The following is a 12645-nucleotide window of genomic DNA, read 5'->3' on the forward strand; positions in this document are numbered from 1 at the left end:
GAGCTTTGCACTCACACAAATTCATTTTATTTGATTCTTCCCACTGTATTCAAGGGTTACCAAAAATCTAATTGAACTTAATTTAAGGTGACATCAAGTCATCAAACTTTCATTTGGTTTTATTTTACTGATTAAAAACAATTTAAATATCACAGTTTTGACTTGTTGGATGGTACAGTCCCACTCCAGTCCCATAAGGGGCAGTAATATGCATAACAAAGTGTTTATTCTTAAAATCTTTTTAACTGTAGCCCCATCTGCTGAGTCTAGAGGGCCACGACCCGTACTTGGTCCCCAATGCAAGCAGACTGTAATGACAAATATGTGGAAAGTAAATCCCACAATCTGCACCAAAACAGTGTAATCTGGATGCAGCGAACCCGTCGGATGTACTTGCGAGAGCACTGCATTTCTCGCCAGAGATGACTCATAGTCGCAGCAGATGCTAAAATGCAGAAATTAACCGTCAAGAGAGCAAAGCAGCGGCGAAACGCAGGCGTACGCGCTCCAAGAAGAACCGCAGTCTTCTCTTTGTACCAGACGAGCGCTCTGGGGCCGAGCCAGACCAACCGCCACTGGGTCCAGCTCCGTGTTCTGCGGTGGTTTGGCCTTCCGCTCTCCTCAGGCACACTCAACAATAAACGTCAATCATTCCGTTAATGTTTTTGGACAATGTTCATCCTTTTTTTTTTTTTTTTTTGTCTTCTCTGGAACCAATGCTAAGATAGTACAGTTCGAATCTCTGGTTAGTAAGCGTCAAAAAAAATCTATTATGTGTTTTATAATATTCTTGATCTTAATGCCTGGAAAGACGCCAAACAATCGAAGCGCACACATAGACAGACATCACAGGGGCGTTATGGTGCATGAGGTAAGAAGGGGAAGAAGCTGAGGGGAGGTTGTGCACCAGTCACAATACAGTTTGTATGTCACCTGTCCTTTTTGCACACATCATCATAAAATAAATCCAATGCTGACACGGTGCATACAGGGACAGGACGGGGAAATGACGACACCCAGCTGGAGAATTTAGATAACTTTGTTATGGCTCACAATGTTGCACAACACAGTGGGAGGGTACCAGAGAGATGCTGGTGAGGACAAAGGGAACATAAGATCGCAAAGTAAAACAACTACATTCAAAAAGGACATGAGCTAGTAGATGCCTGGAAAAAATTAAGAGAGAGCTTGGAAGTCTTTCCTTTCTTTAACTTGTCGCTTTCACACACCTACACACAAAAAAACATCCCAGAAAAACGTTGTACACACATTCTTGATAGACAAGAAGTCCGGAGCCTGGAGTTGAACCCCCAACCTCAGAACTGTAAGGCAGACGTGCTTACCACTCACCCGACGTATTATTTATTTATTGATGTTATTTAAGGTAATTAACTTTCATGACAAGTTGACAAACGAATGCAAGTTATTTTAAGGAGATGGGCCTTTATGTAGGGTTACAAAACACTTTTTTTTTGTATACAGTATATATATTTAAACTGATGGACTCTACCAAACACATTTCATTTAAAGGGGGTATTTGCAATAAAAACACACACACAAACGCTTTTTGTCATGTTATTTTATAAAGTAAAATGATCTGTCCACCCCCAAAAAAATCATCCCTCTCTGACCACATCTTGTACTTCTAATTGGGTTTTTAAGAAACTGCCACACTTGAAGAAAAACAACCAATCAGAGCCAGAATATGTCATTAATCACAAATATCAATTAGACAAACATTTGCATAGGGTGCATGAGGTTACCCAGCTCTGTCAAGGTCATGGCCAGTGCACACACACACGGACAAGAATCCAGACTTGTCCCAAGTGGCTGTATGCCACACCACTAGAGTCTAGACCTGGCAAGTCGAGGCGGAACCTCGAGAACAAGATGAGGACACCACAGGCTTGAAAGCAGAACTACTTCACAATTGTTGTCAAATTTCTTTGGCCTGATGAGGCTTGATGCATTTTGCAGCAGCATGAGGCCAAAGGTTTCCTTCCATCAACAGGCTTTTTTTTTTTGGCTCCCCTCTCCGTCTGCTATTGCACGATTGAAGATTTTGTGTCATGTTCATCTGAGGAGGACGCTCACCGAATGTGTTTTTCCCTTACAGTTGGCAAGACAGTAAACCGGACAAGGTGAAGGACAAGGAGTGGCAGTAAGAAGCACATGACTCATCCCAGCCAGTCAGGTGATAACACGTTATGTTAAGAGAACATCTTAAAATACAAAGTGGAGCAGATTTTGTTCAGTGATGCCGCGGGTGACTTCCAAGTTATTGTTTGAGTGTCAAACGGCGTGTTACTGTATGTTCCAGGGTCAAACTGCCATCAGTGAATGTAAATAAATAAATGGATAAAGAAAATTAATGAAAAATAAATATTTTAGAAAAAAAAATATGAAACAAAAAAGAGATAATAGACACAAAGATTAGAAATGTCGCCACGAGTAGTAAATCGAAAATGTTGCACGCAAATAAGCAAAAATACTCCAACGGGGGGAAAATATGAACATGTTAAACATAAAATACTAAAACATGAAAAAAATCAGTTGGACCAAAACAGAAAATATTATGGGAAAAGTACAAAATAGCTAGACCTTGATAAAAGTATACGAATACTACGTGAAAATATACATTAGACTGTAATAGAAAAAAAAGACAAATGTGTTTGCACACGACTTTGCAAAATACGTGGAGTCAAAAGTTTTTTTTTCAGTCATACAGACAAATGCAATTTTTCTGTCTTCAATGTCTTCTGTCTTCTTTTTTGCAGAGTATAAAAAATATATGCCTGTGGGTATTGTGATACATGCGTTGCTCCACCATTTGTCTTCAAATATCCGTAATTTAAGGGTTAGAAAACTATGATGGCTGCTAAGTTTGTTATTTCAGTTTTTATACTTTTTTTGGTGACAGTATTGTTTTGTGGTGTACCATGAGATTTTTCTCCTGAAAAATGGGTGCACTGGCTCAATGAATGTTGGGAAACTGCTGTAATGTTTCTTATTGTTTCCTAAACGTGTTCCTCGGAGGACTTAATCGGAAAGAACTTGGCTTTCCAAGGCCACAGAATGACTCAATAGATGGGGAGCAAATGAGCAAATAATAGTGTGGGAACATGCAAAACAAAGACGGTTTCATCCCATGCCCGCAGACTCATTTTCACTGAATGAAAGGCGTTAAAAAGATCACTTTTAGACGCTCCCTGATATTTCATTGATCAGCTTTGCCTCTCCATCCTTCCATTGATGAAAAGATAGACGGAATTCCGAGATGGAATTACTTTGGCGTCTGACTCACCGCCTGTGTTCCCAGTGGCTCCCTCCCTCCCCTCCCCTCTCCTACCTTCCCTCCCTCCCTCGTTCCTCCTCCTCCTCCTTCATTCGTCCTTGCCAGTGTTCCCTCCGTTGTAACCGAATCCCGCACTTGAGAGCCTCAAGGACGGCTGGCCGCCCACTGCCACTGCCGCCGTGTTCAGAAATAGAGGGCTTACCTACTGCAGCTAAAATAGAGTCCCCCCCACCCCCAGCCTTAATAAGTGACTCACACGCTCTTTTGGTAACGTTTGTGGCACGCTTAGTCAGGCAGGTGTTTTCCCACAATGCAACAGTTCTGTTGGCGCATTTTCCAGAGTCCCCTTCCACAAACAGCATTCCCTCCTTGCTCCTCCTTCCTTGCTCCCTGGCCGCCGCCGCCCTCCTCGTGTCCTCTCTGGCTTTGCTTCCAGGGAATTGCATCACTCGTCTCCCCCTCCGCTTGGGCCTTCTAATCACATATGGCACACACACGCGCGCACACACACACACGTTATGTGGCTTCATGTGGAATGTTACGCTTGGTCGGTGCGACTGAATCTGGAGGCTTTCCCGTCCCTTTCCCGTTTTTCCCGGCTTCAACCCCCACGGAGCCACGTGAACAGTACTACAAAGTAGAGATTGAATATGAATGGAACGGGGTGAGAAAATACAAAGAGATAACCTCCATATGTGCTGTTCCACAAATGATTCAAAAATATTCAAGTGAATTCAGAGATTTGTCGTACTCACTTGTGAAGATATAGCCTTAAACTGTTCTTCACCATTTCAGTTTTCCTGATTTTTGGGGCGTGGCTAAAACACTCTTGCATGACACACTTGGGCCCTGGCCTGAGTCTTCGCACGCCTACTAAATAAGAACCTGTCCTGTGTGCCTTTGTTTGCATCAGTGGTAATTCAGTGCAATTTCAATGTGCTAGCTAGCTACATATGTCTATATTGCATGGCCGCTTTAGAGCGCCCCGTTGTCGCCTGTGAGTGTGGGCACGGCAAAGAGAGAAGTTGGAAGAGCGGGGGGAAAAATGTTTATTTACAGGGACTTTAAGCATTTACAGTACTTCTAGGCAGATCCATATTTTTTTACATTTGCGTCATCAACAAAATTAATTCTGAACTTTGTCATTTTTTTAGGTTTTTAGTGGGGACACAAGCTGAGCGTGACTGTGAATGTGATCCACATTTAATGTTTACAGTTGATGTTAAGTCAACAACAATTTCAAAAGTTTTTTCCTGAAATGTTTACGCGTGTACACATCTTATCATGATCAATATTTGTATCTGTACAGTTGGGCTAGCAACTGATTGAACGTGGGAACTTTTGTCATTGCGTTCTTTCCAAATGTTTCACCTAGATGCGACAGCAGTTTATTGAGCTTTATTTATTTTTTGTTTACATTTTTGTCAACAGCTAAGTTAATGTGTGGTACGGTTGTCTGCATTCTGAAAAAGACAACACCAACTTGTCGCGATAAATATTTTAATGTGTACAGTTGACGCTAATGCGAGAACTGTAAACTTTAATTCATAGGTCCCTGTCTCTTTCTTCACACGGGGTCAGCAGGCTATCGGAAAGCCAGGATTCAACAAGCCGAGTTTGTTGCCCATTCATTTTCTATCGACGTGACAACCAAAGCAAATATCTTCCTTCCTGCGGCGAGGACGACCGCAGCCGCATTGTTAACCCTCGGATGCACCGACTGGGCTCTTGTGAAACGTGGCAGAGCTCCAGCTTGAGTCTTGTGTAATAATAACAGGGAGGTATTGCTGCAGGAAATGGATGCCGGGACGGGAAGTTGCGTGTTTGTGTGTGTGTGTGGGTGTGTCTCTCCCTGCTTTTTTTTTTTTTTGCAAATGGATAGAACTGAAGTTCTCTTTTCAGTGGAAATGGTGGAAAATGTGTACCGTAACAAGCTCGGATGCTTGGTGGAAACAGGTCATTCTGTAGGTTGGTCAACCAGGCCGGTGGATGTGTTGGCTTAGTAGGGTAGGTACAGTAGGTTAATTGGGTGGGCCATCGGGGAGTTGGTGTCTTGGTTGGTAGGTCAGCCAGCCGCTTGGTAGATACTGTAGGGTCAAGTTGGTTGGTTGGTAGATTAATAGGTCGATATGTTGGCGCAGCAGGTCGCTTGCTTGGTATGTAGGTCAGTCGGCCAATGGCTTGGTTGGTCAGTGTGTCGGTCTGTAAGTTGGTAGGTGCGTCAGTAAGTAGGTACATTAGGTCATTCAATAGGGTGGGTGGTAGGTCATTCGATCGCTAGGTAGGTAAATTATTTGGTATGTTTGTAGGTTGGTGCGGTCAGTTGATGGGTAGGTCAATTGGTGTTTTGAGTAGTAGATCAGTCATTTGGTTGGTTGAATAGGTAGGTGGTAGGTCGATAGGTAGGCAGTGGGTCGGTCACTTGGTAGGTTTGTAAGGATTCTGCAATGTAGGAATTTTGTCAGCTTTTTGTGTTAGAAAAATTGATGTCATGTGATAATGGGCAAGCCTTTTTATGTTTGTTGATACAATGGATGCTTCTCCTTCTGGTTAATTGTAAATAATTCCTCACCTAATGTAAAAACAAACTCCAGATTCCACAGCTAATTTGCAAATTCAGCCTTGGCGGCTTTGCTTTTTTCTTGGTTCTTTTCCGAGAGTTTTAATAGCAAAACCTGCACATAGAATTCTAAGGAGTAAACCCCCAAGTTGAACAAATCGCCCGCGGGGGGGAGAGATTTCACAGAGATTACCGACGCGCCTTTTAAAGCGGTCGAGGGAAGCGACTCCCAGTCAAATAAACGGCGTGCGCGGTTTCACCGAGAAGAGCGCTTGTTGACTCAACGGCTCAAGGAGAATTGCTTTTCATCAAGTCAAATATACGGCGTCTCAATATACAGTGTCAAATGGACTCCCACTCGTTTGCTTCGGGTCCGTTTATCTTGGAGGAGACCACACGTGTGTGAAAACAATGCAAGCGGCTGCTCCATATAAAGAATTTTGAACGGCCATTTGATCGTTTTATAAAATTAACTACATATTCGGGGTTTTTTTTTTAGCACCTTTTTGTGCAATTGGTGGTCCTAAACATGAGGTCCAGCTTAGTACCATTTGAAAAAAACGTATATACCTACATAAGAGGATTTGCGGCCAATAAAAGATAATACACCAATTACTCCTTGCTACATTTTATTTTTAAATTAAAAGTTCTGATTGTGACATATGGCATGAATCCATCATCTTTGCGTGAATAAAATTGTTTGGGTTTTAGGGCATTAGGGTATTGAGGGGGGGTCCGTGATAAAATTCCATCCCGCTAACAGATCTCTGGACCTAAAAAAATTACAGAGCCCCTGCTCGACCACACCACGCAAAGCATAACTAGCGCAACAATTCAATATAAGAGATAAAATTCCAGCTAAAATGCTTGCAAAATCCACAATAGGAGCTCCCAGCTTTGCTCTGAGAACCACCAACATCTCTCGGCAGTCCACATCCGTCTGAATATGACCAAAAATGGCGTGGGGGAGAGCGAGAAGGAGCTTGCGGTTGTGGGAGGTGGGGTGGCGAGACACACGACTGACACGTTTACACAGAGGAGCGAGACAACTACGTAGGCTTGTAAGATGTGGACTCATCTGAGCTGTGAGACCTCCGTAGATGAACTGAAATGCGGCAGAAATGAGTGCAATTGTAAACGTGCGGCAGTACTTGGAGAAGTTTCACCTACACTTTGGTTCATAGGTAGGTAATGTCGGGGGTCACCTTGACTTTGTCGCCACGACATTGCAAAGCAACAAGGTCGCAGAGGCCCAATCATTTCGTCTGCCGACTTGACGCCCGACACGCAATGTTCCCTCTGTAGTTGCGACTCGGTGGCCCACCTTGGCTTTGTGTACACAAAGACCGCCACTTGGACCTCAAACGGCGCCTCATTTGAGAGAGGGGAAAAAAAAAACACATCATGTTCTAGTCAGGCCGAGTTGCCATGGAAACTCAGCATCGCCGTGGCAGACTTTCCGCGGGGATCTTTGTCTGTCGGTCTCATCAGGGACCCTCGCTTCAGCGATGTTGTACACCGCCGGCCGATGACTCACCGCCGTCAATTTTGGATTCGCCGGACACTGCATTTGGTGCACCTGCACCGTAGAATGACATCTTGAACATATTATAGTGGCGGCATGGGTTTATACTGAAAGAAGAGCCCTGTAACATTAATGACAGGGAATAATATTTATTATCTACCATAGACCATTTCCTACCTATCGTATGTGCTCAACACATTAAATGAAATCCGCGACAAAATTCTGCCTTCACAAAGATAACGTTCAATTTTGTCAGAGAGCTATGTTGCTTGTTCGTTCGGTTGTTACAGTGGGTGGGTCAGTCGGTAGGTAAGCAGCCACTCAATAAATAGGAAAGTAGGTTTGTCGTCAGTTTGTTTGGTAGGTCATTTGGTCGATAGGTTAGGTCAATCAGTAGACACAGGAAGAGAGAGAGAGAGAGAGAGAGAGCGTGTTGGCCGGTCGGTAGGTTGGTTGTTTCGGTAGCTGGGTAGTAGATATTAGACTTGATTGCAAACTTAGCACACTTTTGGTAGGTAGGTATACTGGTGAGGAGGTTAGTTGCACAGTGGGACTAGTTTGGTGGATATGCAAATATGTTGGTTGGTAGGTAGATAGGCAGGAAATGGATTAGGTTGTGAAGGCTCCATATGGGTGAATAGGTCATTCATTGGTAGGCAGGTAGGCTGGTAGGTGATCATACCAGATACCTCATGCCGTCAGGTAGCTACAATAAGTAGGTGGACAGGTATAAACAGTATGTTAGTCAGTCGGTAGGTTGATTGATTGGTTGGTAGGTAGGAGACAGACCGGTTGCTTGGTCTCACTGTAACGCAAGACAAGAATGCGTCTCCACCTTTCGGGTTTGGCGTTAACCAACCTAATGAGGTGTGAAACAGTGGAAACCCCCCATTGCCCAATCGCCCCCGCCCCGCCTGCCAATTGAGGTGCGGGGGGCGTCCCAACATCAAATCAAACATCAGTTAACCAGAAAAGTCACAGAAGGCCGCCAGCTGCCAACAGCCTGCCAGTCTCACTCGGGTTTCTGGCTCAGTGGCGCACGGCTGATGACTTTTCCGCCTGCAACCTGACGTATGACTCATCTGTCAAGGTCATGTGATCCCACGTGCAGCCCCGGGGGCTGGGCGCTGCTTCCCCACACCCCCGCCCCGTCGGCATGGCTCATTAAGAAGCATAGAAAGAGCTATTTTTGTGTCGCTTTTTGGTGTGAGCGGCAGCGTGAGGATTTTCCCGACGTGATGAGCGATGAGTCACGGAGACCCCGAGGAAGCGCGTCCAATCCAGGAAATGTCGGGATATTCACCGCCGAGATTGCACGCAGAGCACGTGTTGGGGTGTTTTGTTTATCCCCGTGGGAGGTATACAGTATACACATGCATCATGGCGGGAATTGTTCACATCATTAATCCGATGGGGTTCCCTGCTTTGTAAAAACACGTTCCGGCCTAAATTCGCTGAGACTTAACGCAACATGGCTGCGCAGCAGTGTGTTTGTCATTTTTCTATTGTTCATCGAATATTTTTGTATATTTCAACTAACATTTACATGATCTAATATTATCTTTTGTTTTTTTAATGATAATTTTCTATTTTTGTTCATCTGGATTATTTTTTTGGGGGGTGACAAATATTATGTGTCATTTGGCACCGGGCATTCAGTAAGTGGATGAAAGAATTGAGATCCATCTCTTCTGCTGGTGTTCCAATACCTTTGTCCATTTATAGTGTATATATATGTATATATATCAGATATGTATATCAGACTCTTGCTTTGCATCTCGAAGTCCCCAAAATTACTTTCTGTGCTAACTGTGTGCATTCAAACGTAACATGTCAGCAGGTTGCACACGCAGCTTGGGGAGACGAGTGCATCATCTCCGCTATCCAAACAACCTCCAAACTGTGTGCCCAATCGAGTGATGAAACTCGAACCCAAAGCCGGCGGCCTCCGTCAAGAGAAACACGTCGGGCATTTTGATTGGTTACATAAGCGCGCAAAGGGAGGGCACGCACACTCGCACAGACCCCAGAGGCCCGTGTTTGCCTTTCCTGTAATCGGAGCATCCGTTCTCTGAAGGGTGATGTAACCCGACGCCAGGCGAGCCAGCCGCTCAGACGTCCCGAAATATAGGCTACCCGTGTGCAAATGTGTGTGTGCGTGCTTTCTTTATATCGCCTTGCATCACCTGCGACACGATTTACGAGCGATTGCGAAAGTCGGCGGGCAGAGATAAGTCGCCCCTACCGGTTGGCGCTCCGGCAAACGTTCCTTGCGTCACGCCGATGTTCCCTAATTTTTTAGATTTTTTTATTTAATATTTGGTCTAATCATTTAATATTTTAATGTACAAATATTTTGATTTTTAAACATGTGTATTTTGTATATTTTTGGTCAAATAATTTTCCATTTTTTTCCTAATATTTTTCAATTTTTGTCATTTCTTTTCAAATATTAGAGTTTTTGTGTTAGACTTTTCTAATATTTTTCATTCTTTTAAAAATATTTGTACAATATTGTGTATTATTTTTGAATTCGTGTAGTGTTTTAGTCACATGTGTATTTTTACTATAATTTTTTGGGGGGTAAATATTAGTGTATTTGTTTTCCCGGGGGAGGGGTTATATTTTTGAATTTTATCCAATTTGAGTATCTTTGTTTTTTCTCTTAACATTTTTATATTTTTTTGTCTGATCGCTGTATATCTTTTGGTTTAATGTTTTGTATTTTTTTAAGATATCTTAGTATTTTAATCTTTTCTTAATATTTTTCTATATTTTTTTATTAACCTACACGCAAACGCACACACACACACACACACACAAATATATATATGCATTTATTTGTCTCATATTTTTGTAATTTAAAATAACTTTGTGGTCAGCAATCCTTTGTGTCCTACTATGAGGTGTCCTTCACATCTGGCTCTCATTTTTAGATATGTGCCTAGTGATTGAAAGCTTGATTTGGCCATCTTCCAAAGATTCCAAATATAACCCGGCTAATAGTTTAACAGTATATGTTGCAACATACGTAAACAACAGTGTGTCCGAATAGGTCAGGGATAAGGCGCATAACGCTTAATAGCGCCGTCATCCGTCTTTGAGGGTTTCCACTCCGCGTGACCCATTTGCCAATGGACCAGCGTTTCCCTCCCGCTCTCATTAACTCGCTCTGCCGCCGTTGCCATGCCGACGTCGCCGCCGGCAAGACAAAAAGATGAGGACTCGCTGGCTTTTCCATCAAGGCCGACGAGGCTCTCTGCTGGCTTGTTTATGGATTAAAAATGAAACATTTCTCACCGTTAAGCCTCGAAAGCACCTCGCTTTGATCGTGGCTAAGAACGTGTAGCGCAAAATGACTGACAGGTTCATTGGAAATATTCAGGGCTTTTTTTTTGTGTGTGTAATATGCTCCTACTTTCTTTCAGAATGCAAAAGGCTAAAAAGCTAAGGCTAAATGTGGAAGTGAGGATTCAACTCTCCCTAAGCCACAACCCCAAAACACAGACCGGCCAATCACAGTTTGGCTCAGAACTAAAGCATACCACTTTGTATTTTTACTTTGCAGATTATTTTGGCTCTTTTAAGTGGTAAATATTTTAAATGCTATGAGGGATCATTGCTTGCATGACAAGTTGACCCGGCAAGGCTAATAAGGCTAGCTACATGATGTTCTTTATTTTGGTGACAAAAGCTTAATGTATGCAAATGTAACTACAGGGGATAGTGAACGAATGTTTGTCTGTGCGTGTGTGTTGTGTGTTGTAGACCTTCAGAAACAATGGTCCAAAAATCATATTAAATATCAACTAAAGAGAAAAGTCACAAAAATCCTCAAGATGTTGCCATTCTCTGGCTTTGAAAAGAAGGCACTCTCAGTTAAAATCGCAGTTACTGTTTTTTGTTTGATTATACTTATGGCCGACCAGTATTTTTCACACAAAAAAAATGCAATTATGACTTTAACGACTGTGTTATCTTAGGTAAGTGATGCGTGTGTTCCAACATGCATACCAAGTTTGGTTACATCACCAAAAACGGGTGACCCCCAATGTAACAGTCTTGAATCTAGCCTAGCCTCGTCTAACCGAACCTCGCTTGAACCAAATCTAGGTTGGCCACAAAACAAACACTTGATTTAACAAATTATTTTTCACATTTTTTTCACAGTGCATCTGTAATCCTAAATTTCCAAACACTAACTGAACACTTTCAAGTCCTTGCGACAGGTGGCGTGAATGAACCCAAGTCTAGTCATTTGACATCACTTGAAGTCATTTCATGGGAAGAAAGATAAAGCTACAATATTAATACAATATTCATTTTGCCCCGCAGCGGTTAAATATATTCTCTATTTGCAGGGTTAGGACAGTTTATTTGCAAAGGTTCCCTACTTCCTATGTACAGTTCCTGGCAGGCGTGGAAATAGATTACAATCCAGGACACGGTGATTTGAGGACAAAACCTGACAGACTGGGAAAACTGAATGCCCAACGATAACCCATCCATAACTCTAATCTGACCCGTCTCCTTAATTCTTCAGTCCGCTTCAAACCAGCTGTGTATTCGCGAGAATGGATGGCTGCTTAGCATTACACCTCCGTCCCTCCCTTGGACGCCTGTCGCATTTGTGTAATTTACGATGCTTTCTGCCACTCGTGACGCTCTTAAAGCAGAGACCGCAGTGAGATAGCACTGTTGGTAATGTTTGTTACAGGAAGAGATGCTCCTAAAAGGAAGCGCCTCTCCTGGAACATCATGGACGAGTATGGGTAGGGACAAAAGGACTCAATCAGGGGTTGCACAAGACAAGACCCTAAATATGAATTTTTTCAGGGATGTAACGGTTAATAGAAAATCGATTTTAAATCGATTAATCGGGACGGATCGATTAATAGATTCGATAATATGCTTAATTTCATCTAGAAAATGATCTATTGAAATGTTTTTTCATTGCAGGTGCATAGGACATTTTGAATGTGTAGATCAAATTATGCGCTTGCACCAAAAATCATTGCGTTTTGCGGTTTGAGGATGGCTGTAGAACCACACTAGTGCACAGAGACAAGCATGGTAGCAATTTTTTTTTAAAAACGAATCGAGTCGAAAATCGGGAACTGAAAATCGAATCGGGGGCTAGAGTGAATCGTTACATCCCCGTGATCAAGGCATTTTGGAAAATTATATTGTTTTGGTAAGAGTTTGAAGAGCCTGGGCATGACTTGCTGTCCTGCCGGTTTGACCCGAATGACGTCAACATGATGA

General features: G+C 42.9%; 1 protein-coding gene across 2 annotated transcripts in view; it reads left to right on the top strand.

Moving 5' to 3' along the window:
- Positions 1 to 2116: 2116 nt before the first annotated feature.
- Positions 2117 to 12645, top strand: part of trib2 (tribbles pseudokinase 2) — a 32602-nt gene continuing 22073 nt past the window's right edge. For both annotated transcript variants that reach the window (XM_086019343.1, XM_086019346.1), the window contains exon 1: positions 2117 to 2194. The gene's annotated coding sequence lies outside the window, so the exon portion shown is untranslated. The remainder of the gene's footprint in view (positions 2195 to 12645) is intronic.

This window comes from Filicampus tigris, chromosome 20 (genome assembly GCF_054856515.1).
Source record: "Filicampus tigris isolate MCC_2025a chromosome 20, RoL_Ftig_1.0, whole genome shotgun sequence".
In the NCBI taxonomy this organism is placed as follows: Eukaryota; Metazoa; Chordata; class Actinopteri; order Syngnathiformes; family Syngnathidae; genus Filicampus; species Filicampus tigris.